Source organism: Ochotona princeps, chromosome 17 (assembly GCF_030435755.1).
Source record: "Ochotona princeps isolate mOchPri1 chromosome 17, mOchPri1.hap1, whole genome shotgun sequence".
Taxonomy (NCBI): Eukaryota; Metazoa; Chordata; class Mammalia; order Lagomorpha; family Ochotonidae; genus Ochotona; species Ochotona princeps.
In genome coordinates, this window is record NC_080848.1 from 49,905,807 (window position 1) to 49,931,961 (window position 26,155).

A 26,155-nucleotide genomic window follows, 5' to 3' on the forward strand; every position below is an offset into this window, starting at 1 on the left:
AAAATGAGTATTTTCTCCCCACCCCAAGAGCTACTTACCTTTTATTCTGTGAACCAGTCACTTCCCTGCTGTCTTTTTTCTGATGCTGGAACCAGAGCCTGGACATGGTGAACTTGTTGCCAGCCCCCACGAAGGAGTTACTTCAACGATGTTGTCGTTGTCGTCGCAGCAAAAGCGTTGCGTGTGAATCAGAGTTCTATCATGGAAGTGATGCTTTGTGACAAATATATTGTGAATGACTGCTGATAAAACCATGCCAGTATGTGGGCTATCGCCGCGTTCAATTATTTTAACCTGCTGTGAACTCACTTGTGATAAATCATGGGAAAACTAAGAAGAACTATCTTTAGTCCCTGCTCCATTTCAGTCGCTCAAGTCATTCACGGCTCTAAAAATACAATTTATATCATCAGATTCCTGGAATTCCTGCAGTGCTTACATTCTGATTTAAGTGGCATTAAAGCCAGGGTGATTAAGCTGAGAAGTCCAAGGCTACCGACCAATGCCCCCTCCTGGGTATGAACTGTCCATCAGATGGAGTATGTTGTTTATCTGACTCGCAGTGAGAGTGCAATTAGAAAACGTTAGACAAAAGTTTGGGGTTCTTAGTCTGGAAAAGAGTGTCCATGACAACTTCTCCGTGGGACTAATCTAGAGAACAGTGATCAGGCCATTGAATATTCAATGGACAACATTTTTTGGAAGTGATGGGCTGGGAAGGAGGGAGTGATATTCGGGCATAAACCAGGACTGTTTTGTTCAAACGGGCCGAGATTCTGATCATGGACTGCCCATGGAGAACAAAGATTTTTCAAGGTGAAGTGTTTCTTGTGGATGTTTGGTTACTTTCTGCCATGGTCCTGACTCTCGCGTTGTATTCCTAAGGGACATTTGACCTGCTAATACAAGCCATTGCACAACCATCAGGAAGTGAGGTTGTGACAGGTGCCTTCTTGTTCATGGAGGCTTAGGAGATGGGAGACACATGTTTCAGGGAACACGCGAGAAACCAGCTCACTGAAAAAGGGAGTGACTGCACTGTGAATGGATTCTTGCAGGCAGTGACTTTTCCAAGTTCCTTTTCTTCTTCTAGATCTGCAATTCTTCACTCAGGCAGCATGTGAGAACCAAACTGGAGAACAATAGCAACATTCATACCCACCTCAAGAGGCCTTCATGAATTGCCTGGGGTGGAGGCTCCCCAGATGACTTTCGACTGGGCAGCCTGGGCTGAGAACTATGATTCGGGAGCAATCTTCATCAACTGTGATCCAGCAGCCCCTGGCAGGATTTGAGCTTGGGTGGCGGGGGAAGACCTATGGAAGGGGCAGGCCTTGGCATTGTTGTGTTGCAGTGTTTCCTAGGGTGCTTTGTGGAAATTTTCTACCTCTGCCACATGACAGGGAACAAACCAGTTGTAAAATGTATTCCTTCTTAGGAGGACAGAGTAGATGATCTGGGGTAAGGAAGGAAGTTTTAGTAGCTCGGAGCATGTGTCTGCACAGCTGATGCTCTTAGTACTATGCAGTAATCTTATATAGATATATATATGTATACATACACGTATATACACACATACATATGTATGATCTATCATACACACACACAGCTTTTCCTAGGGTCCTGGTATGATACCCCATATTGCCCAGATTTCAAAGCAGACATGAATCTTAATCGACCCAGCATTTAGTCCACCATCTGCACACCTGTCTCACATACTTGAGGAACAATCGTGGATGTAAAAACACACACACACACACACACACACACACACACTGTTAATGAGCAAAATCCTCCTGGCCAGCTGTGCTCTGAGGATCTCTGGATTTGATTACCAACATTTCGACGCCTGACGATTTGACTGGTATTTAATGCTTTCTCATTTTTTCTGATAGGGACCGCTAAGCACGTTATGTTCCTTCTTCCAGTTGGCAACGCAACAAAGGCCAGCCATAAAAGCCTCCACTTGTGTAATAAACTGTTGTACAATCTACTGCTTATGAACAAGGTCCCTGAAAATGTGCAACCTTTCTGCACGTTAAACACAAAACAGATGGAGGTTTGAAAATAACTTTCTTCTTCGGGGAAGGAGCAGAGTCAGAGAAGGGGCTGGGGAGGATGGGAGCGAAACCTATAGTCAGAGCTGTATCCTCCAACAGTGGGGACTGTTCTCTCTTTTCCAGTAATAGAGACAGCGACATGGTCTCAGGGCTGCTGCCTGCCTGGAGCCGACCCACGGAGGAGGGGGCAGAGGGTTGTTGGGTTCCGGGAAAGTGTCACAGACAATAATGGAGGGTCAAGCCGGGTGACCTGCCACTTGCTAGCTGAACAAACCAGGCAAGTCATGAATTCCTTGGAGTCTGTGTTCTAGACCGCATGGGTAACACACCAGAGAACATAACGGAAATAACAATTATTGTGGTGAGGTTTTCAAACTTTATTCTCCTTTGCTGGTTTATCATGTATTTTTTTTTTCTAACAAGCAAAGTGTATATATAATTCCTGAGCTGGAAGAAATGACAGAACCAAGAATTTATTAAGGATGTGTGAATGCGTGCAGGTGGAGGTATAATCATTATGTATATCTCTCTTTTTTTAAATATTCTGCCATGTTTGGGGGCAGTAGAAATTCTGGTATTTTGTAAGAATACATTTAATCATGTTATTTCATAGTACTCGATTTTCTGAGTGAAAGTGATTGTGGTTTGGTTATTAAATAAAAATGAACTTCATCTCAGAGTACTGTAAGAGTCCATTCTTATTTATCCCCTGATCACAGAAACCAATAAGACCTTCACCCGGAGAGTCCAAATGACAGGCCTCAGGTGTTTTATACAACTGTAATGACATCCACTGAAGATTTTCCTCAAAACATTTATGAAGTGTCAAATGAGGTATCCTGTAGAGGGAAAAAATGCCAAAAGATTTGGGAGTGGGGTGGATTTGCCACTGGTTTTATGAACCAGGATAGAATCGAGCAACCAGAAATCACCTGGAGGATTTCAACAGGCAGAATGGAACACAGACGTTGATGACATAAGTGTCGGAAGACAGAACCAACACTGAGAATGTAGCTCCTACCTCTGAGTTGATCCAGTGAAAGAAAAACAGATGGACATGGCTGAGCGGATGAGAAAGGAGCCTGTTTCTTTCTTGAGGCCTGCATAAGAGGCAACAGAATTTTCTGGAACGACTGGAAAAAGGCTGGTGGCGTTAATCTGTTGCTTCTACCACAGCCATGCTGCCTGAAAAAAGCTGAAGTCAACTCTCTCTAGCACCACCTATTGATGGAACTCAAGAAACCAGTTCAAGACATGAAGTAGAATTATAGACAGAATCTATGAAAAGTTACCAAAGCAGGAAGAAAAAAGAACTCTGTATCTGATTCTCCTGGTGGTGAAGAAAGAATCATTGAGAAGCCAGACTGTTAAAAGGAACTAGACTTCATCAATGTCCAGAGAGACCTAATTCTAGACTGATTCTTGAGCAATCATTCCATTCAGGAGAGAATCAGCAGAGATAATGGAGCTACTACAGTGATCATGAGTTGCTCCTGAGTCTCTTACATATCCAATAATCCAAGCATTTCTCCTGGCTGTACTTAGCTGCCTGAAAGAGCCCCATAGCTACCAACTAAAGTTTACATATATGTATTTACTAGTTGTTATTTCTCCCAATCCTCTGGTGAACCAGCTGGGGTAAGACAGAACACTTTAATTTATCTCTGTTTTACAACTGGGGCACCATCTAACTAAATGAATGACTTAATGACCTAGAAAGCCAGCAGTGGCATTGAGGTCTCCTGCTTTCTGGCTTGTTGAAAATCCGTTACTTGACAATCTTTTCAAATATGAAGATAAGTCACTCGTACTATATCACAGTAATCCCCCTTTGCTGTTTGGCTTTCTATGGTTTCAGTTATCTGCCATCAATCACAGTTGAAAACATCACATGGAAAATTCCAGAAATAAGCAATCCATAGGTTTTATATCTTAGGCCATGTTGGGTAGCATGGTAAAGTCTCCCACTATTCACATTTGGAGCATTCAAGACTTAATTTCTATGTTCTCCGTTCTTCTCATCATGGAAGCTAAAAACCTGCTACTTATCCACATCTTCCCTATTTCTTTCAAACACTACGTATGTAATCCAATGCTATCTCTACTTTCAAAGTATATCCAGGAGCTGATCCATCATATTTTCAACTGCAATTGTTGTCTGAGTTAGTATTGCACACACTATACTAGGAAATCACTCAAGATCACTGCATCTCATGTCAAACACAATGATTCAAACTAAATTTGAAAACAAATTTGGATCAGGAATCATATGTCCATAAAATCACATAAACTCCAGTTTACTTTCAACAAAAGCCTTATTGAGCCTGGGATTTTTTTATTTGATTAGCTGGAAGTGAGAATTTAAGCTTCTTCCTTATCATTTTTTGTTTGCCTTCATTTGTCATTTGACCATCACTTTTCAAAAACAAAAACAATCTCCTGGTTTTAGTGAGCATATAACAAGCTCCTAAGGCTTTAAATGACTCATGTATTTGAAGTTCTCCCTTGAGAACGCTACTCGAAATGAGCCCTGCATTGACAACAAGGACACATCGTGTTTATGTTCTTTCATAATGACAGAGAGATCCCAACACATGCTTTTCTAAGCCTAACTATATACCATAGACTCTCCAAAACTTTGTTTAAACCGTATTTTTCTAATGTTGTTCTACTTAAAAAGAAGAAGAAGAAAAAGAAGCACTAGGGAATATATGGTCCTAATTAAAACGGTGGTTTGTGAGTCCAGGAAGTACGTTCTCTGTGAAAAGGGATTTTCAATGCAGAATCCAACTTGGCCTTAGCTTTAGAAGACAGATATTCCCTTTTGACTCTTCCACTTACTAACGGGTAAACAGGCAAGCCATTTAATCGCTTCACTTCAACAGGGGGGTATTTGCTTACACATCTCATAGGATTATCATGATGATTATTATTACACAAGCAAGATAATGTGTGTAAACACATATTAAAACCAGTGAAAGTCCTGCTCGAGCATAGTTCAACAAATTCCACAGCCAGTTTACCTTGGGAAATAAACACTCTTAATCACAGCCTGATAAGATTTCCTGGTGGCCCACTTGAGTCTTGTAAATGCCTCTCAGGAAACAGGTCATATAAAGAAGGCCTTAATGCAGGTGGAAAAGCAACAGGTGACTCCACTCTGGGTCAGTGAAAAGGGTGTGGCAGGAGCAGAGTTCACATCCTGATTTTACACTTTCTTTTTTCCATTCTTGCTTTCACAGGGCACTTCTTGTTTGTTGCTGCATACCAAGTTATTGTAAATGTAGGAAATTAAACTAGCACTCATTTGTTTCATGCTTAAGAAAGTGGCCACAGCCTAAGTGGTTGCTTTGCTCAGAGTCACAAAGCTGGGATCAAGGTGTTGGCCAGGTTGCACTTTCCTTTGGTAACTCCACTAGGAAGGAGTCGGCTTCCAAGCTTATTCTAGAAGCTGGCAGAATTTATTTCCTATAGGCATATGACTTTTTTTTTAGCTAGTTGATGGCTGTGGATTGTTCTGCCTTAGAAGCTACAGTTCTTTGATAATTGTACTTCTCCAGCTTAACTGCTTATATCACGCAACCTCAAACCAGAGACTTCAATCCGTCAAGGAAATTCTTTGTAATGAAATCATAGGAATGACATCTTAGCACCTTTGGCATATAACACAAACTAACCATAAGCGTGGCATCCGTTATCTTTACCATGTTGGTTAGAAGCACATCCCAGCTCTGGCTCACAGTCAAGGAAGAGGGATGACATGAGGGTGTGGACACCAACAGGTGGGTGAAATGGCCACTCTCAAGTTCATCCAGCAGAAGAAGCATCTGTGATTTTTTCTCAAAGAAGCAGGCACATGGGATGAGTTAGAGCGCATTATAGACTGTTATTGAAAATAATCACAAGCTTGTTCCTTTCCCTTCACTTTCGTATTTTTATGAAGACTGCAACTAGATCTTATCTAGTGACCTTGTTCATTGAAGACCTATACTTTATCAAACAATATGGTAATGATCTGGTGCCACTTCTCTGTGTTACTGAGACATGTTTGGATCCAAGGAGAAAGGATTTCACAGAACGGACTACAAAAAGTTATGATTAGAATCTATCTAGAACTATTAGTGGTGGTCTCTCTTCTTGCTTAAAGTTTCTGCTTCCTCTTATTTCCTCCTGGCTTTGGTTTTTGCTCTCCCTACAGTCTCATTTTCTCATAATCTCTTTACTTCAATCTTTCTTGCAAAATGCAACATCTTTTTATGAGTATTGCTGTATTTCCTGAGAGGCAATTTTTCAGTTCACAACAAAAATGTGTAACAGGAAAGGCTAGCAATATGGCATACCAACTTAAGCTACTTCCTGTAATGCCAGCAATAAAGACAGCCCAAGGACTTGGACCCCTGCACAAGAGAATCCTGATGAAGCCCCTGACCCTTGGCTTCTGCTTGGTCCACCTTTGGCCATTTGGGGGATTAAACCGACAGATGGGATCTAGCCTCTCTCTCTCTCTCTCTCTCTCTCTCTCTCTCTCTCTCTCTCTGTCGCTCTCTCTTTCTCCCTCTCTCTCTCTCTCTCTCTCTCATTCACTCCACCTTTCAAATAAATAAATCTTCCAAAGAAACCACAGACTATTATCCTGAGTATTAGGTGCTTCTCAACCTTTGGATTGTTTTCCCTTCAATCTAAATGTCTTCTGATTCTATTCACTGTTTGACACAGTAGGGCCAGAAGGTGGAAATGCAGGATGCAAAGCTTAGTTTAAGCTATTGAAACCCCTGCTTTTCCTTCTGGAGCCCAAGTGATTCCCAGGAGCTAAGATTTAGTGATGAACTTCTAATCAAAGACCAAGGTCAACAAACACACTACCAGATTCTGTGAGTGACATTCAGCAAAAGCAAAGAGACAACAAAATTCAATTCCCAAGAGTTAAAAATATTGAAATCATTAAACATAAAACATTAAGGTTGGCACAGGTGGGGTAGCAAGAGAAGCTGCTGTCTGTGATGCTGGCATCCCACAATGGCAGCAATTCACATCCAGGCTGCTCCACTTCTGAGCCAGCTTCCTGCTATTGGCCCAGAAAAGTGGCAGAAAATGGCATGCGTACTTGGGTCCCTGTCACCCATGGAATCCCTCCTCTCTCTCTCTCTTTCCCTCTTTCTCTCTCCTTTTCCTCTGTCAGTAACTCTGACTTTCAAATGAATAAATCTTTACAACAGTAATTGAATACAAAATGTCAAAAGGTCAACATATCAAGTATTTTAGCAAATTACATGCTGTTACCTAAAGCAGAAGGCCATGTGAGATTACCAGGGACAGAAGTGTAAAATTGTACACCACACAGAGGAATGAGATTACAGATTTGAAAAAGAAAAGAAGCTAGAAATGAAAACATATCATTGTTGCAATGAAAATCAATTTAGATTAAACAGGAAGTAAGAAATAAAAGGAAAAGATACAGTACAAAAAAGAGGTAGACAAATCACATGTAAGCCACTTAGAGGATATGAATAATAAAGAAAACCTAGTAGGCATCTTGCTGGAAGTCTTCTAAAGAGAATAAAAAATCACTCATTTTTATCGCTTTTATGTAAAAATATTGTTCAAGGGGAAAAATAGACACAGAGACGGACAGAAGGCTCCCATCTGTTGGTCTGCTTTTCAGACAGCCTTAACGATCAAGGCAAAGCTAAGTCAAAGCCAGAAACTGGAAACTCAGTTCCAGTCTCCCATGCAGGTGGCAGGGACACAACTATCCAAGCCATCACCTACTGCCTTTCAGGATCTGTGTTGGCAGAATCTGGAACTGGACCTGAAGTTGGATATCAAATCCACATTCCATTATGGAACATGACTCTCTTAACTGCTACAGCAAACACCTGCCCCAAGTTTTGGATTTAAAAATAATTTTAAAAAATGACACAAAGGAACAAAAATAATTTGGCAGCTAGAAGATAATATACAAGAATATATTTAGAACCATGTGAAAAAAATATTTTCATAAACAAAATACGGCACAATGGCTCAATGGCTAAATTCTCACCTTGCACTTGCCAGGATTCCATATGGGTGCTGATTCATGTCCCAGCTGCCCCACTTCCCATCCAGCTCCCTGCTTATGGCCTGGGAAAGCAGTCAAGGACAGCCCAAAGCCTTGGGACCCTGCACCTGTGTGGAAGACCCTGAGGAGGCTTCTGGCTTCTAGCTTCGAATCAGCTCAGCTCTAACCATTGCGATCACTTTCAGAGTGAAGCCAGCAGATGGAAGATCTTTCTCTCCATAGCTCTTTCTCTCTGTGAATCTGCCTTTCCAATAAAAATAAATAAATCTTAAAAATAATAGAAAATTACTCATATCACCAAAGAAGAATATACTCACATTTCTGTGATCCAGTAAGTCTCCTCCAGGTTTATGAGGATAATTAATGGAGCTATACGTTTGTATTTGGTTGTGTACTCCTCCTATGTGAATATTTCACATAAGTAATAGCTCTTAAAAAAAGAACAGGGCTGCATGACTGCCTGGGGTGGGGCATTCACAATGGGCTTTCAGGATCCCCTGCTTGGAGGCTTTTCTAACTGGCGCAGTTGAGCACAGTTGAGCACACTGGCTCTCTGGGAGAAGAGACACTCAGAGGGCTTCTGGGACATGGAAGGTTTTTTGACCTGCATGGGTGCCTGTAGCCAGGTCTCATGGCTCCCCGCAGAAGGGCCAGGGCAGTCAGGGCACCAAAGGCACAGGGCGAAGCCCCTCCCCCTGGCAACGTGCCAACATGGTTTGAGGGGTCTTGATTTACAGGGGGATGATGGGATCTCACAGGTGGTAGTGAGAGATGAACTGTGGTATTTATGCCCAGGCTAGGAATTACAGCTGAGGGACTTCCATAGATAAGTCCACGACATGTATAAGTAAGTAGGGGACTGACACCAAATTGATTTGGAGGGGAGAACCAGAGTGAGAGAAGTAGATCTGATAGCAGAGTCTGTGGGGGAAATGTGGGTTCACCGCTGCAGAACTGCAATCTCTGCTGGCTTACCCAAGAACTGCATATGGGGACAGGCCTTGCTGGGGAGTTAAGGGGGTGCCCCAGCTGGGTTGGGGGTCCCACTGGTGAGGATGAGTGTAGGGTAGGATTGGGGCAGAAAGTGGGACTGGGCAATACTATAGCCTCCGCCAACTCTGGTGTGCACTGGGTCTGGGGAGCAACAGATTGGGCTAGATTCCAGGCCTCACTAGTACTCGTGAGAGCTGCTTTGGGTGTAGAACAGGCCAAGCTAGGTCTTGACTCCAGCTGAACTACACGGAAGCTGTGTCTGAGTGCAGACCAGGTATTGCTGGGCAGTAACACCCGACAGGAACCAGAAGGGGAGTGACCAGTTGAGCAAGGCCACTGTTCTTGCTAGGACAGGAGGTAGACAAAGTCAGTCTGGAACAAAGACCCACTGGTGTGTATGTGAGAACTGCCACTGGGAGGAGACTCGAGGAAGCAGCTTGGGAAACTCCTTTATTGGGACGCAGTCCTTGCAGGTGAGTGCAAGAAGCAAGGCATTGAGCAGCCCAAATAACATAAGGTTACAGTACCCGCCGGCATACATCTGGGTCAGGTCTGGTGACAGACTAGTCTGAGCCAGTTCATTATACCCACTGGCAGATCTGAGAACCAGGGCAGGGGGCAGGAGGAGCCAGATCGGGCTATAACACTAGCCAGTTCACATTAGGGTCAGGACAGCAATCAGACTGGGTTGGGCTAGGTTATAGCACCTACCAGCAGGAGCTGGAACAGAGGGCAGGCTAGACCAGGCTAGGCTATGTAATAATATTGTGGATGCTGAGATGAGACCAGTCATGTCAGCCTGGGTCTAGCAGGGGCTGGGTTCGTGAGTCCCAGGGATGGGGGGTCTGACAGGGCTCGGCTAGCTTGGCTCAGGTCCTGGAGCCTGCCTTCTAGGTGGGTGTTGGGTTCATGAGTCTCGGGGGTGGGGGATCTGGCAGGACTTGGGTCATCTAGCCTGGGCTCTGGGCCTGCCTGTGAGGTGGGTGCTGGGTTTATGAGTCCCGGGGTGAGGGATCCAGTGGGACATGGGTTGCCTGGCCTGGGTCCTGGGATGCTTGGGCTGCAAGAACATGTCCTACTTAATGAAAAAGGGGGAACAGTGGACACAGGCCCTGTTGTAAAAGGAGAACATGGCAGCTTATTTGATGCTTTAGCAGAAGAAGGAGAACAGAAGAACAGAGCAAACTGGACAACTACCCCAGTCTATTGATGACAGCAAAAAATCTCCGTGTATGGAGACCTGAGGCTTACCATATCAGCCTGTTGACAATGAGAGGGTGACATCATCCTCGGATCAGTGAAATCGACAGCATTTCAGAACTATCCAAACCACTTGGACAGAACCCTCGGAATATGTACACATTGAGACTCTGGTTGATATGAAGTGGTGGTTTCTCATCCTTGGGTGCTGGGACATTTGGAAAGTCATGACTGGTTTCCACCTTTGTCTCTCCGCTTCCCCCAGAAACAACAAGAAGCAATAGCAAATTTGGAAGCAATGAGTTCACCCAACTTTCCCTAAACCTCGATCCATCTCACCCCAATCAACCACGTAATCATTATAAAAATTAAAATTTTAAAAAAGAAATAAAGGGAACTTCCGTATGCAGAAAAAGGACAAGCAGAAATAAGAAAGATGACAGACATTAGTTCAAACATCTCAATAACTGCAAAACCCACGAAACTAACGAACCCCACCTTATAAACACAGATTAAGAAACACCTCAAACTCCACTCTGGGATGCAACCAAGACATAAGAAGACAGAAGCGTTCAGAGAATTACGAGTCAAAACTAGCCACATCATTCAATTATGGCTATAGCAAATAACCAAAAATCAATAATGGTATTGTCACATCAACAGCATAAAGTATAAGTTCAAGCTAATGGACATAAGCAGAGTCCAGGATCTAACAACCAAAGAATTTACATTCTTCTCAGGCACACATGGTTTGTTTTCAGAAATTGATCATGTACAAGGCCACAAAGCAATTTTGAAAACCTTCAAAGAATTAGGGTAATAAAATCCACATTCTCTGACCACAAATGCTATTAACTTAATATTTCCACTCATAGCTATTTATAAAGACCCTTGTGCATATGTCTCAGGAGACATGAGCTAAAACATCTTGGCAAAGCAAACAACTGCTATGGGAGTCATTCAAATGTGTACTGACAGGCAAATAGTTGAAAACACTATAGTTTATTCTCATTAAGAAACATGAATCGGCAGCGAAACTGGTAAACTCAGAGCTTTATACAACATGATAGAATCTTTAAAAAAAAAACCTAGGTGCACAGACTAAATAGTAATATCTTCACATATAATGTGTTCGCTATTTGATGATAGATATAAGACATATAGAACATGTTTTTAGAAATACGATCATCTGACATTATAACATAGAATTTTGTTACATACAAGTAGAAGATGATCCATGGTTTTCTGGTATTTGCGAGCATCTGTACATTTGATTGTGTGGGCAGTTTCAAAAACTCTTTAAGATTTTCGCTGCCCCCTACCCTCAACTACCCTCATTAAGAGTTTTAAAAACCAAAAATTCATATGTAGTCACACATGGCAGAACAAATGTCTTGGTCAACCACATATCGCATGAATGACAATGGCCCTAAAAATTTACAATGGAACGGAATATGCTCCAATGCCCAGCAACACATTTCCCAGAGCACAGTTCTGTCACTGTCACGTGACCGCACGTGACTTAAACATCAGGAAGAGGAGAGTCAAGCCAGGCAAAGTAATTATAATAATAACAATAACATGGCAATAAGGAATATAATTCTAAGGAATTTTTGTATTAAAAAAATAAACTCAACAACATATAATAATTCATGAAAATAATATTTTGGGGTCAATGTCCATGATTTCCAGCTAAAACTGTTTTGAGGAAAAATTCTTAGCTTAACATTTTCATTATTTAAAAATATATATATAAATTGAAGCAGCATGCTACTTAAGAGAAAAGCAGGGCCCGGGGCAATGTCTCAATGGCTAAATCCTCACCTTGGAAGTGCCAAGATCCCGTATGGATGCTGGTTCATGTCCCGACTGCTCCACTTCCCATCCAGCTCCCTGCTTGTGGCCTGGGAAAGCAGCCGAAGATGGCCCAAAGCCTTGGGACCCTGCACCTGTGTGGAAGACCCAGAAGAACTCCTGGTTCTTGGCTTTGGATCGGCTCAGCTCTGGCTGTTGCGGCCACTTGGGGAGTGAAAAGTCTGTCTTTCATTTTTCCTTCTTATTGAACTTTTTGAACAGTTGCATCAACCTTAGCTGTAAAAATTGACTTTCACTAATGAGGTCCCTTCTACTGTTTAGAATGTCCTGTTTTGGATAAAGACTATTAAAAATGATGAGTCTAAGGCCAGAGACAAGGGCCCAACCCCCCACTATTTGTAACTTTCAGAAATCCACCAGGGCCTCTTTCTTTCGTTGCACAGCCCCAGAGCTGGCCGCGGAACTGTTCAAAGGCCTGCACGGAATTCCACTACTGGGAAGGAAACCACAAACACCAGCACTTGCTCTCCAGTGAGATGCCTCTCTATCACCTTTTGATCCTGGGATCCTGACACTTTGCCTGAAGTCTTGCCAGAGCCTCGGTGTCTGGGCTTGAGCTGTCCCCGGTCCTCCCCCAGGCCTCTGAATGACAGCATTTTTGTTACAGTACTTTAGGGCTCTAATAAATTCCTCAGTTGTGGTTAGTACACCAGACTATTTAGACAGACTCCACAAACTGTTTGGACTGCGGGGGAGGCTCTGGCGTTTTGCATTTTCAGAATGAGTCAGATGGTTGAGGAGGGTGGAGAATGCAAATGGGTCTTTAAGGAAGACTCTTACAGGGGCTTCTGTGGTACAAGCAAACATCATCCGAAAAGCAAGCTGAAAAATTAAAACTTTCCTATGGCAGCAGCGCCCAGCTGTTACATCACTTCAGTGGCTTTCAAATCAAGCCACGTCATCTGATTTTGTCACAGAGGGGGAAAAATGACTCGGGAGGTTTGCTATGGAATTATATTTAGGTTTGGCAGGGAATTGAAAATCTTTGTGGATTCCAGGCCCTGGGGAGATATCGTTGACTGATTGGGTTAAAAGGATTTCAGAAGAAACTTCAGAAATTATCTAAAATGCTATCGAATGTGTGAAGTGTGCCTAATTGGAAATAATAAGGGATTGGATCTAATGTTGACTCATTAGTTCAAATTTAAACGTAAAAAAAGCCATCTTTGATTTAGCTTTGAGAAAAGTTTAAGTGTGGCTGATAGAACTTAGACACACAAATTTTATGGAATACAATTTGTGTATTTGTGACAAAACCTAGCACTCTAATTGAGAAGTGTGATTAACGTATGACGTTTGAAGATATTGTGTGGAAAACTAAAATATTTCAGTGATGATTTTTTTTTGTATTGACTCTCTGTTGGCTAAATTAAGTTTAAAACACATTTCAATTTAACTAAATCTATTTCTTTTTTTAACCTTTGGAATAAGGCTACTAAATTTAAAAATCGTATGTGAAGTTCCTCTTTTATTTCTGTTGTACTGCTCTAATATAAAGCTTGTCCTACTCCTGCTAATGCAAAGACCAGCCATTGTTGCAACATCATGTCTGGAAGCAGTTACCTGTGAGCTGCAGTCATGTGTTGGTTCTGTGAGTCCTGTGGGCTGGAGAGCTTTGTCTCTTCAATAACTTTGTATATAGTGATATGAAGCAGTTCATGTCAAACTAAATTAACATTATACTGATTCAGTCACACGGCAAGTCTAGTTCTAAATCTAGGTTACTAAGAATGGGAGGAAATACTCAGAATTGACAACTTATAAAGCAAAACCTCAGACTCCAAAACTGCACTGAGAGCTCCGTGTGGTAGCCTAGTGGCTAATGAACTCTCCTTGAACGCACCAGGATCCCATACGGGCACTGGTTCTAATCCTGGCAGCCAAGCTTCCCATCCAGCTCTCTGTTTGTGGCCTAGAAAAGCAGTCAAGGACAGTCCAAAGCTTTAGGATCCTGCACCCGTGTGAGAGACCCTGAAGAGGCTCCTGGCTTCTGGCTTCAGATTGGCTTAGTTGCAGCTGCTTTGGCAGTTTGGAGAGTGAATCATCAGATGGAAGATCTTCTGCTTTGTTTCTCCTTCTCTCTGTATATCTGACTTTGCAATTAAAAAAAAAATGCAGTGAGGGCTCAGTGCAATGGCCTAGTGGCTAAAGTCCTCAACTTGCACGTGCCAGGATTCCATATGACTGCCGGTTCTTATCTCAGCTGCTCCACTTCCCATCCAGCTCCCTGCTTGTGGCCTGGGAAAGCAGTCAAGGACGGTCCAAAGCCTTGGACCCTGCACCCGTGCATGGGAGACCTGAAAGAAGTTCCTGGTTCCCGGCTTCAGATCATCTCAGCTGTGGCCATTGTGGCTGCTCAGGGAGTGAATCATCAGGGGGAAGAAAGATCTTCCTCTCTGTTTCTCCTCCTCTCTGTATACTCAACTTTCCAATAAAAATAAATCTTAAAAAAAAAAGAAGATAATACAACAGTGTATCAAGGGAAAAGAATATAAGAACAGCCATTTGTCCCAGTTAGTGGAACACCTGCCTTTTGCAGACTCCCATGTTTTTAAGATTTATTTATTTTTACTGAAAGGAAGATTTACAGAGATAAGGAGATGCAGGGAGAAAGATCTCCTGTCTGCTAATCATTCCCCATATTTCCACAACGGCCACAGTTGAGCCAGTTCAAAACCAGGAGCCAGCAAACTCCTCCGGATTTCCATGTGTGCAGGGTTCCAAGGCTTTGTGCCATCCTCCACTGCTTTTCCAGTCCGCAAGCCAGAAGCTGGATAGGAAATGGACTAGCCGGGACACAAACTGGCCCTCATATGGGATCCCGGCACGTGCAAGACAAGAGCCTAACCTCTAGACCATTGCTTTGGGCCCTCCCATGTTCTTTATGTTTGAGTTTGAGTCCTAGCTCTGCTCTGCATTTCAGCTTGCTGCTTACTGTGGACTCTGGAAGTCTCAAATCCTTAATTGCCTGCCATCCATCTCACACCTTCAACCTGATCCAATCCTAGCCATGGTATCTGTCTCTCTGCCTCCCATGTAAAATGAATCAAGAATTTTACAAACCGATGGTGGAGCAATGAGACAACGTACAAGAGAATGTCCAGTTAAATTTGATTTTTTTTTAAAGCACAAATATGTCACATAGAATCCAAGAGTCTCCTGTCATTTGCTGACTGTGGCAACCCTGGACAACAAGGATTGAACACTGTTAGAGAATACAGAAACTCCCCGGTTTGGAGGAATCCAACCTAGTGCTGTCCAGGTCTGAGAGTACACACAGGACTCTCTCCTTTCTTTGGCAAATACACAATGCATGCCTTGCCTCTCTGTACTGCTGTCTTTACCTGTGAATAAAATTTGGACTCTGCTGGATATCCACACAGTTTCAAGAGGAAAGGGAACAGAGAGAATAGTAGGGCTTATTCCTCTGCATTTACAACTTTCCTCCCAGTCCCTAAGGCAGTCAATGGGAGAAGCCATGGGTGACTGGTAAGAGTGAGAGTTTCAGTAGTGGCTGGACTGCAGGAGGCTGGACCATAGGAGTTGCTGGACCAAGCTCATAGAAAGGCATAAATGATCACAGCTCTCTGCTAAAACAAAGCAGGGGGAATAATCCCATTACTATAAAGTAATATGTTCCCCACAACAGCCAGCAGGTCTGGGAGCAGCCAAAGGAGTCCCTCTGAAGTGGAAACAGGACATTGGACAAGTCTGTAAGAATACCAAGACTTCCTTCCCACCTTTTTCTATCGTAGGGCCCAAGTCAGGAAGGTGGAGAGGTAGCTCATGCGAAACCAGAGTGCACGTGGGCAAGAAACCTGTTGTTCATCCGTGAAGAACTCTCCAAGCACCAAGAGAAAAGACAGATTTCATTTTTAATTGTCCCTTGATACCCAGCATCCCTCTGAATATCAAATTTTGCAGATGCTCAAATGCTGCCTATAAAATAAAAGTGTTTGCAGATAGCTTATACATATCTTCCCGTGTCCTCTAAATCATCTCTAGTTGACTGGTAATCCCCAACTCAATGTCAAAAAAAAAAAGACATTTTATAACTTGTTAGGCAACTGTACTGTTCACTACAGCAGTAAACATAGAGGGGTTTATCAACTCCATAGTATAGGATCTGCAGTTGGTTCTGCAGGTGCAGAGCATACAAAGGCTTTTGTCTCTAAGTCCTGGGATTCCAAAAGGATTCACTGCTAATAGGCATCAGCTCCCACAATTCTCCTATAACAGATGCTCCTGAACTTCTCCACAGATGGGCTACTTTCTCCCTTTTGCTGCTTTCCTGTTTACTAACCCCAGTTTTTTTTTTTTTTTACCTCCGTCTTTCAAACTGAGCACTCCATGGTACTTGGCACTGCTGCAAAACACTGCATGACACTGAGAGTTGAGCTGACTGGCTTATTGCACGTGTGTGGCTCTTGTCTTTGGATTTTTCCGTAGGTGGGATGCTTCTGATCTTTTCAAAAGAGTGCCACAGAATCCTGAAAGGCAACTAATTTCAATGTAGAAGTTTAATTAGGATAGATGAAGTGGCTGAGAGTAAAATCATGTTTTTTTTTTTTTAAAGATCCAAACAATTCCAGATGAAGTCAATCCTATGTGGTTGATTTTCTGAGTCATTCTAGTAACTGCTTTGGTGGCCCATTGGCATGAGATGCGTCAGACTCTGGGCTTTTGAGTTTTTGTTCAGGAAATGTGCACAATGACTAGGCCAAAAAACAAAGAGGCTGTGAAACATTGTCAGAGATTTCAGAGATTCTAAAGCCACATTCCGTCATCCACCTAGCCCAAGTAAATACAACATATGCTTGCAGATCTATAAATATGGAAATCTAAAGGGTTTATAAGCATATAGGTGAGTTTACATGAGTACTGACTGTGTAAATACATATTAAAATGTGGAAAGACTCAAAATTCATGACAAATGGAATGTGATGTAAGAGCAAAAGCAGTTGAAGGGCTCTGTGGCTTTTGCCTTGTCCAAAGAGAGCGAAGATTCTAAAGATCATTAGGTTTTGATAGTTCATAAATAAATGATGCTGTCCACAGCGTAAGTATTGCCCTTTTTTCTATAAGATTAAAAAAAAGCAAGAATTCGGTAAAATGGTAACTGCAAAGTACAAATACTCCCGGCATAAACGAAATTAAAGATCCAGCAGCTAATGGTATTTGGAGAGTTGGCATCATTTGGTATCAGAGAAATTAAATGTACAGACACAATCTCAGATTTTCACACCAAAAAGAAAACCTTAAATGACTAAAATTAACACAGTTCCAGAGTGTGATGAATGTATGGAATGACTAGCATCCTCATATATGCAAATGGGACTGTAGACCATTGCAACTTTGGCAAACTTACATAATAAGATAAGTTTAGACTTTCATTTGTTCTTGATGTTACAATTCCTCAGCTAAGAATTTATGAAAAAAGGAAGAAGGAAAGAAGGAAGGAAGGAAGGAAGGAAGGAAGGAAGGAAGGAAGGAAGGAAGGAAGGAAGGAAGGAAGGGAGGGAGGGAGGAAGGAAAGAAGACTTAGCCATTGAGCCATAATGTTGAGCAGCTTTAAATGAAAATTCGTCAAGGTTTATTAAGTGGAGATGGATCAAATATCAAAATTGAAAAACAAAGATTGTGTTCCAGATAAAAGCAAGACAAAGTTTAAATGAAACACATTCAGCAAGAAGTGCACTGAAAAGTTTGACGTGAACTGAAAAAGATATATCCCACAGATTACTAACCACAAAGAAACCTGTGTTTGCATTAGAATCTTCTTTTCGATAAGAAGCTGCATGAGAGACACGGAAGGATGATTCACAATAATCAATGCTTCAATTCACCACAAAGAAATCGTTATGGATTTTTATGCATTTCATAAGATACATAAAAATTGGCAACAATATTAAGGAAACATAGGCATATAATTTTATTGAGACATAATAGATATCATTGCCTTACTGTCCTAGATTAATAGCTAATAAGGACTTAGAATATTTGAAAAATACTGCCAGCAAAGAGCCACACACAGACCATTTGACCTAGCCCCTGTAGGACACACTCACATGACATACTACAGGTTTTCACAAAATGCTATCATTTGTTGACCAATAAAGTATGATCCACTAAGGGTTATATCTCAGTTATCCTATTCCAAAATTAATAGCCCATATTAGATACATACTATAACTTCTCCTTCTACCTTCAACTCCCTGTAACTTTTCTTCTTGTTTTCCAGTGACCTTAATTGTAGGTGATTTTCTTCTTACTACCTTCTAATTCAACCTTTCTTTCTCCAGCCTAGAATTGAACTTGCTTAGCGAGTTTTCTAATTCCAAACATTCTGTTCTATTTCTAGAACTTCTAGAAGAGACTTGGAGGGAACACTGCTTTGAATTGGAAAGAATGCCTATGCACAGAAACTGTATAAACAATCTATCTGAATCAGAAACTGACTACCAAGAAGTCACCTTCAGTCTCTTCTGTAAGCCCAACCAGCACTGGCGCATAGTGGAGACAGATGGCAAAGTGGATGCAAAGTGCCAAGAGCATCCCAAAAAACTTCTTACAGTTGCTGGTCCTTGAGAGGAACAAGACCGCACTGAATTTAGCTGAGCAACAAGTTATGGATCTAAAGAGCAAGCAGGGGTCTCCGTGCCAGAGAGAGAACATGCCAGGACAGCAAGGAGGATGGATTGTGCAACTTGAGACTGCCTAACATCACAGGGACTCCACCCAACACCCATAGGGAGGGCTGACCACCCATGAGGACCAGATAGAACAGAGCATCCTGGTGGATGCCACATGGAGACTATGTGCTTACCCACCCCACCTACCCTGTGCTTCTGTGTGCAGTCCTCAGGACATCACAGCCACCAAGGGAGAAGAACTCTCTAAATAGAGTGGTACATACTGAAGTGAGTTTTCTGAGAACTAAGTCTTCTTTCCTACCAGTTGGAGAAATGGAGTATTAAGATGAAAAGCTACATCAAAGGATAAAATAAAAATCAAGTTGGGGACTGTATACATCTCTGCATGTGTCTTTGTGGATGTATAATTTAGATTCAAAAGCATTGAAGGATGGACAGGGACCTCCCATGTCACAGAGAAAAGGGATTTCAGAAATCCTGGTCTCAAGGGAAAGAATGTAAGAAGCGACTAGCCCAAGAGCACCTGGCTGTCCAATGGTTCTTGGCTACCTTGAAGCAGGATAGAACCCAGATCCAGGATACTTTGAAATCAATGTCCAGGCCTGGATTTTTGCTTGTTCTAATATCATCCTCACTTAGTCTTCCACCCTCTTACCTCTGTCATCTATACTTCTTGTCATTCTTGTGATTTGCTTTGCATTTTAATAATTTATTAGCAATATCAAGTCTGGATGGATGTGTGTGTGTGTGTGTGTGTGTGTACACAACAGTCTTTTTTAGATTTGCAAAGGATTGGTTCCAGGACCTCTCTGGACACCGGAATTTGCACATATCTGACTCCCTTATATAAAGTGGCTAAGTATTTCCATATCATCTATGCACGTCCTCCTGTATGCTCACCATCACCTCTAGATTACTTATAACACCTCTTATGTAAATGTTACGCAAATGGCCACTATCCTACACTTTTCAGGAGATGAAAATCTCTAAGAGGTTTAATTCAGGCACAGTATTTTTCTTTTCCCCCAAATATCTGTGGTTAGTCGAATCCACAGAGGCGGAACCTGTGAATATGGAGAGATAATCATATCCATAAGTAATTATGTATAGGTATATGGTAAGTGTAGATACATATGAGCATGTATGCACACATTCACATATGTATGTACAGGTATGTGTGTGTGTATATATATACATATAATATGTATATACACTATAGATGTCCAGGTGAGTACACTGTAGATGTCAAACTTCAAGGTGCTATATAACTTTCTGGAACGTTCCCTAAAGCACAGAGTTCTGGACGCCACCCTGGACAATTTCTGATGTAGTAGGTCTGGGGTGTAGGAATCTGCATTCTTAACAAGTTCCCCCAGGGTGCCTGCTGTCTCGGCTCCTGGGACCATGGAAAAGCCCCATGCCAGAACATGTTTCCCTTCCCCAACACACAATCATCAGCTTTGTAGCAGCTTCCACTTAGGGGAATACTGGTTAGCCTTCCCTCCAGCGTTCTTCCTTCTCCTCAAACCCCATTCCTATTTTGTTTGAAGCTGTTCCACATGCGTAGGTTTAAGGAGAGCTCCATGTGGCCTCACTCTGTGAGCCAGCCATCCTGCGAGCAGGGGGTACTTCTCCATGCACTGCTTCTCAGCCTGAGCTCCTTCTGTAAACTTTTGTTTGCCTTCATCTGAACTTCTATCTTGAAGTTTTTATTCCCAGGCAGTTTATATTTGTGACAGTTTCAATGATTAGAATCTTTTTCCACCGTATTTTCAAAATGCTTCTTGGTGGCGAGAATATAAAAAAAGAGGAAAGCTATTTGACTTTTTCTTTCTGTTTTATTTCTATGTTTTAAAACTGAAGATTTTATTTGTGGCTTAATAACTGATACCTCTCAGAATTTCCACATGCTCTGGGGAAAGGCAAGACTTTCTGTTTGTAGGATGTGCAGTTCAAAATGTACCCTTGTGGTCTCCATCAGTAATTTTACTAATTATGCTTTTTCTAAAGCATGGCTTGTTCCTCAATAAGTATATTAAAATGCCACTTAAACACAATACAATTATGTAAAATCTAGAGATAATTTTTAGGAGATTTATTCATCTCTTTGAAAGGCAAGAGTAACAGTGACAGAGATGAAGAGAGAGCTTTAATCAACTGAATCATTCCCAAAATGGCCACCACTGTGGTGCCTCCCAGCCACAAGGAACAGCGGTCCCTGGGGAGGGAAGAGAGCTGATGAGTGAGACGGAAAAAGAGAAAACCTATGGGTAATGAATAGGGACTGAGGGCTCAGGGACTGAAGGCTGAGCCAGATCAGCGTGTCCCACAAGGTGTGCACAACTGGCTTCCCCGGCATCCTGTTAGTTTACCTCTACTCTGGCTCTGATGTCCTGCCAGACAAAGATAGCCCAGCTTTCCTATCTTGCACACAATTTCATCTCTTTGAATTTCATGGTTCACGACTCCATCCAGATTTCACTGCATAGAGCTTATGAGGTCTTTGCCCCAGTTGAGAAAAGCTAAATGGCCGTCTGATCTTCCACAAGAACACTACCATGAACAAGCCGCTAACAGGTCTAAGTCTCTCCCTGTCATCCACATGCTGTTCTGGTAGATAGTTCTAGACTATTTCTTAAATACAACCTCATTTAAAAATCCTTAGCAGAAGCATTGCTGTCTTCACAGCCTTAAACAAGATGAAATATGAACAGGCTCAATTTTTAAATAAAAAAAGAAAGACTTTTTTTTTTATTGGAGAATCGGATATACAGAGAGGAGGAGAGACAGTTAGGAAGATCTTCTGTCTGCTGATTCACTCCCCAAGTGGCTTCAATGGCCAAAGCTGAGCAAATCCAAAACCAGGAGCTTCTTCCAGGTCTCCCACGTGGGTGCAGGATCCCAAGGTTTTGGGCTGTCTTCTACTGCTGTTCCAAGCCACAAGCAGGGAGCTGAATAGGAAGTGGGGTGGCTGGGATTAGAACCAGCCCCCAAATGTGATCCTGGCACATGCAATGTGAGGACTGTAGCGGCTAGGCTACTGAACTCGGTCCACCGGCTCAATTCCTACATGGAGACTGGGTACGTTTCCTTTTTTTCATCTACCCCACTCTGTTGCCGTCACATTGTAGTGGCTTTTTGAATCCTGAAGGTTCATCTTGAAACTCCAGACTTGCAAGTCGCTTCAGCTGAAATCTGAGGGAAGTAAGCAAATGAGTCAGAAATCACTTCTTGTCAAACACAGTGCCAGAAAATGAGCACTATTGTGCTCAGTGAAAAAACATTTACCCCTTTTCCACTTCTTGCAACTTGAAAGCAAATCCCTCTCCTTATCCTGTTTGAGTTTAATTCCCAAATATCTACTTCAAAATAGAAAAAGACCAGGAAGAATATATAAATACTGGATAGTTGTTCTCAGATATCATATTTATCTCTTCTAATGTCCCCTAAATGTCTTGGTATCTTGTCTTTCTAGTTTAGCTATGACTCCACTAGTAAAAGTTATGTGACTCATGTCCAATTCCACATTTAGCAAAATTTCTAAGACTTTGTTAGTATGCAGAGCAATGAATATAAAATGAGGTCTACAGTCTGTATTTGGATTAAGTTTAAAGCTTTTCAAATAACACCATCTGAAAATGTCATAGTATGACAAAGCAGCCATCCCTTGTAGGGGTTGCAGGACCTACGGGGAAAATACACTATGAATTTGCTATGTTCTAATCACATTATACTCATTGCCACATGAACTCTGGTGTTTTCCTACATGCATGAAATAAGGTTAAACATGAACATCATGCGATACTTTCAAGTGAAAAAAATTCAAGGGGAGAAAGTTGAGATTCAGTTATTAGGAGAAAGTGAAGGCCTGGGTCCAAAATGTTGGTCCTCAAAGTGAACTAATTTTGGCAGCTCAAACATAGTCATGCCATTCACTGACCCAATATCTATGACTGCTTTTCCATCACAAGGGCAGTGTGGAGTAGTTCCAACAGCCTAAGATACTTACTCTTTGCCCCTTTCTAGAATCTGTTGCTAGTAGTGTTTTCTGCTTGGAATCTATTTCTTTCCTTAATTTTTCCAGTAGGATTTTGGTTTTCCACTGCTCCTACCCATCCAATGGATGCCAGCTGTTTCCCATCCCTCAGAACAAACCTGCTGCTGCAAGTTGGTCAGACAGAGCTTGCCACACTAATTGAAACAGGAGCTGAGGTCTGAGTCAATCAGCACACGGACATCCACTAACCACAGGGATTATTTCCAAAATGGGTAGAGAATTTCATTTGAATCAGATGAGCAAACTGGGACTCAAGAGCTCCAAGAAGCATGTTCTTCTATTTTCTACAGAGAGACCCCGGAAGAGACACTTTCATCCAGGGTGGTGGTCTCTGTGTGGTTTACTATCCATTAGACTACCAGGAAAAAACGCCAAGAGGAATTATGACCAGTGTGGAGAAAAGAGAGATAGAGTTAGATCCCACAGCAATATCTCTACTCCATTCATCTTATAACATAGTGTCAGGTGATTTTGTGCAAATCTTACTTATTTATAGACCTAAAAATATTTTTGCATTTGAAAGGAGACATATTCCAGTTCTTCCCAATAATGTCTTTTGGTAGGTGACTTTTGGAGGCACTGCTTAGCAATAATTTGTGTAAAGCAGACATTAGGCCTCAGAACTCAGGGTCCAAGGTAGTCACCACTCTTCGGAATGCCTCCAATGACCTCTTATTTTATCATGGTACCTGTCACCACTGCTCTCCAATCAGAGATCTTAGAATCTGTGTGTGATGGCTCAGGCAAGCAGCTCAGTAGCTTTTTATTCAGTACCCACACAGAAGTACAACACTGTTACAAAGATTGATGAGACCCTGATCATTCTACCTTTGCCTACCTCCCAAGATTCCTCATGGACCCGTTTAATCCCTCCCACTCAACCTTCTGGACCCATCAATTTATTTTGTTTTAATTATAATATTTTTTTTGGTGGGGAGGTGTTAAAGTTTAACATTTTAAAAAACATTTTGCCACATTCACTTCAAATGCAGACATTGTATACATACACACATACACTACTTTCCTGGAATGCAGAAATATTAATATCACAAAATCAGGGACTCATGACAACAATTGTAACATGGGGAGATAAGGATATATTTTTACCTACATGGTAGGACCCAGTGAGGCCATACTTGTAACTATATACCAAATGACATGACATCTACACAGTTCTATAGCCTACAAACTACAGTACATAGGCTATAGTCTATCTGTATACTAACTTCCACAAACAAGGGAAAACATATTTGCCATTCTGGGCTTGATTTATTTGGCCTAATATTTTCTTTTCTTTTTAAGATTTATTATTATTGGAAAGCCGGATATACACAGAGGAGGAGTGACAGAGAGGAAGATCTTCCATCCGATGTTTCACTCCCCAAGTGAGCCGCAACGGGTGGTGCACGCCGATCCAAAGCTGGGAACCAGGAACCTCTTCCAGGTCTCCCACACGGGTGCAGGATCCCAAAGCTTTGGGCCATCCTCGACTGCTTTCCCAGGCCACAAGCAGGGAGCTGGATGAGAAGTGGAGCTGGCGGGATTAGAACCGGTGCCCATATGGGATCCCGGTGCGTTCAAGGTGAGGACTTTAGCCGCTAGGCCACACCGCCGGGCCTGGCCTAATATTTTCTTGCAAATAAGGTTTCATCCTCCTCATGACTGATTAAGATCCATTGTGTATACAGACCCCATTTTCTTTATCCAATCATCAGCTGGTGGACCTCTAGGCTGATTTCATATCTTTGTCATTGTGAATTGTGCTATATTCATGGGATTGCAGATTTCACCTCCTTTTTTCCCCAATGAGTTCCTCTATGAAGTTCTGCTCTTTTGAATCTTCAAACATTATGACATATTGTTCGCTTCGTGTCCAGTTTTCTTCTTTCCATTTTTTTTAACCTATCGCATACTTCTCCATCCTTCAAGACTCAACATGAAGACTTACTCCTTTCAAAGGTGACTTCACTAACCCCAAAGTCTAGGTTAGCGCTCCTTATGGCACATGCCCAGCCACTACCTACTTCTCATTTCACAACACTCCTCTCCCTGCAATGGATTACTCAACGTCTAGACTCATAAACACACAGGAAGCTCCACTGGAAGCTGAGACCAGGGTTTTTGCTGTTGTTATTCCCTACTGGATCCCAATCCACAGCCCAGAGTTCTGCACAGAGCTGGTCCTCAGTATATATGGCTCCTGACTAAATAAATACTTTTGGCCATTTTATAAGTTAAAGTTATGGAAATCACCCATGTTTAAACATCGAGTACATTTCTAGTGACTCATGTCTGGTGACTTGAAGGGAATGTTGGATAAACCCTAGTAAAGTCTTATTCTCTGATTCTGTTAGCACAAAAACATGCAGAACATCCGCTTTACAATCTGAAAATCATTTAATGTTGAAATACATGAGATACTCAGTTCAGCCTTCAGAATGTACTATCTCTAATTTATTTATTTTTACTATCTTTATTTACTTATTTGAAAGACAGCTCCTGTTCATGGCTTGCTACCCCGATACCCACAATGGCCGGGGCTTGGCCAAAATCAAAGCCAGGAACACAATCTAAGCCTTGCATATGGATGCCAGATACCAAAGTCTTCATTCATCATCTGCTGCCTGCCAGGCTCTGCATAAGCAGAGAGCAGGATTTGAACCAGGTACCCAGATATAGGACATGGACATAGCTAACTGCCTGCTCCCTGCCTGCAATTTCTCAAGCTTCTGCAAAGCACATCTTTATTCGTCTCACTGTTGGTGAGGAGAAGGTAGGCAGCTTGCTAGTTACGTGTGAATTTACAGCTATGCACATCATTGCCCTCATCAAAAATCACCGTGTTGATTGTCAAGCCTAGAGAAAAAGCTTTGTATTAGATTGGACACAAACTGAGGAGTTTGTGGCCACTTGGATTTCTCTGATTCCAATTTTGAACTCGTGTGTGTGTGTGTATGTACACACACATGCTTATATGTACACATGTGTGCCTTGCTATGGACAGAATTGTAAACTCCCAAAATTGATACATTGAATCCTTAATCCATAATGAGAGGCTTGAATTTTGGGAAGTAATTAGAGTTGAATGAGGTGGGGTCCTGATGGAACTAATGCCTTTACAAGGAGAGGCCCACCTCCTCTCTCTGATAAGTGACAATAAATGAGAAAGTAGACAAGTGCAGGATTCTGCAGACTGTGATAATACTAGCCCTTGTGTCTTGGACCTACAGCCTTCAAAACAGTGAGAAAATCAATTGTT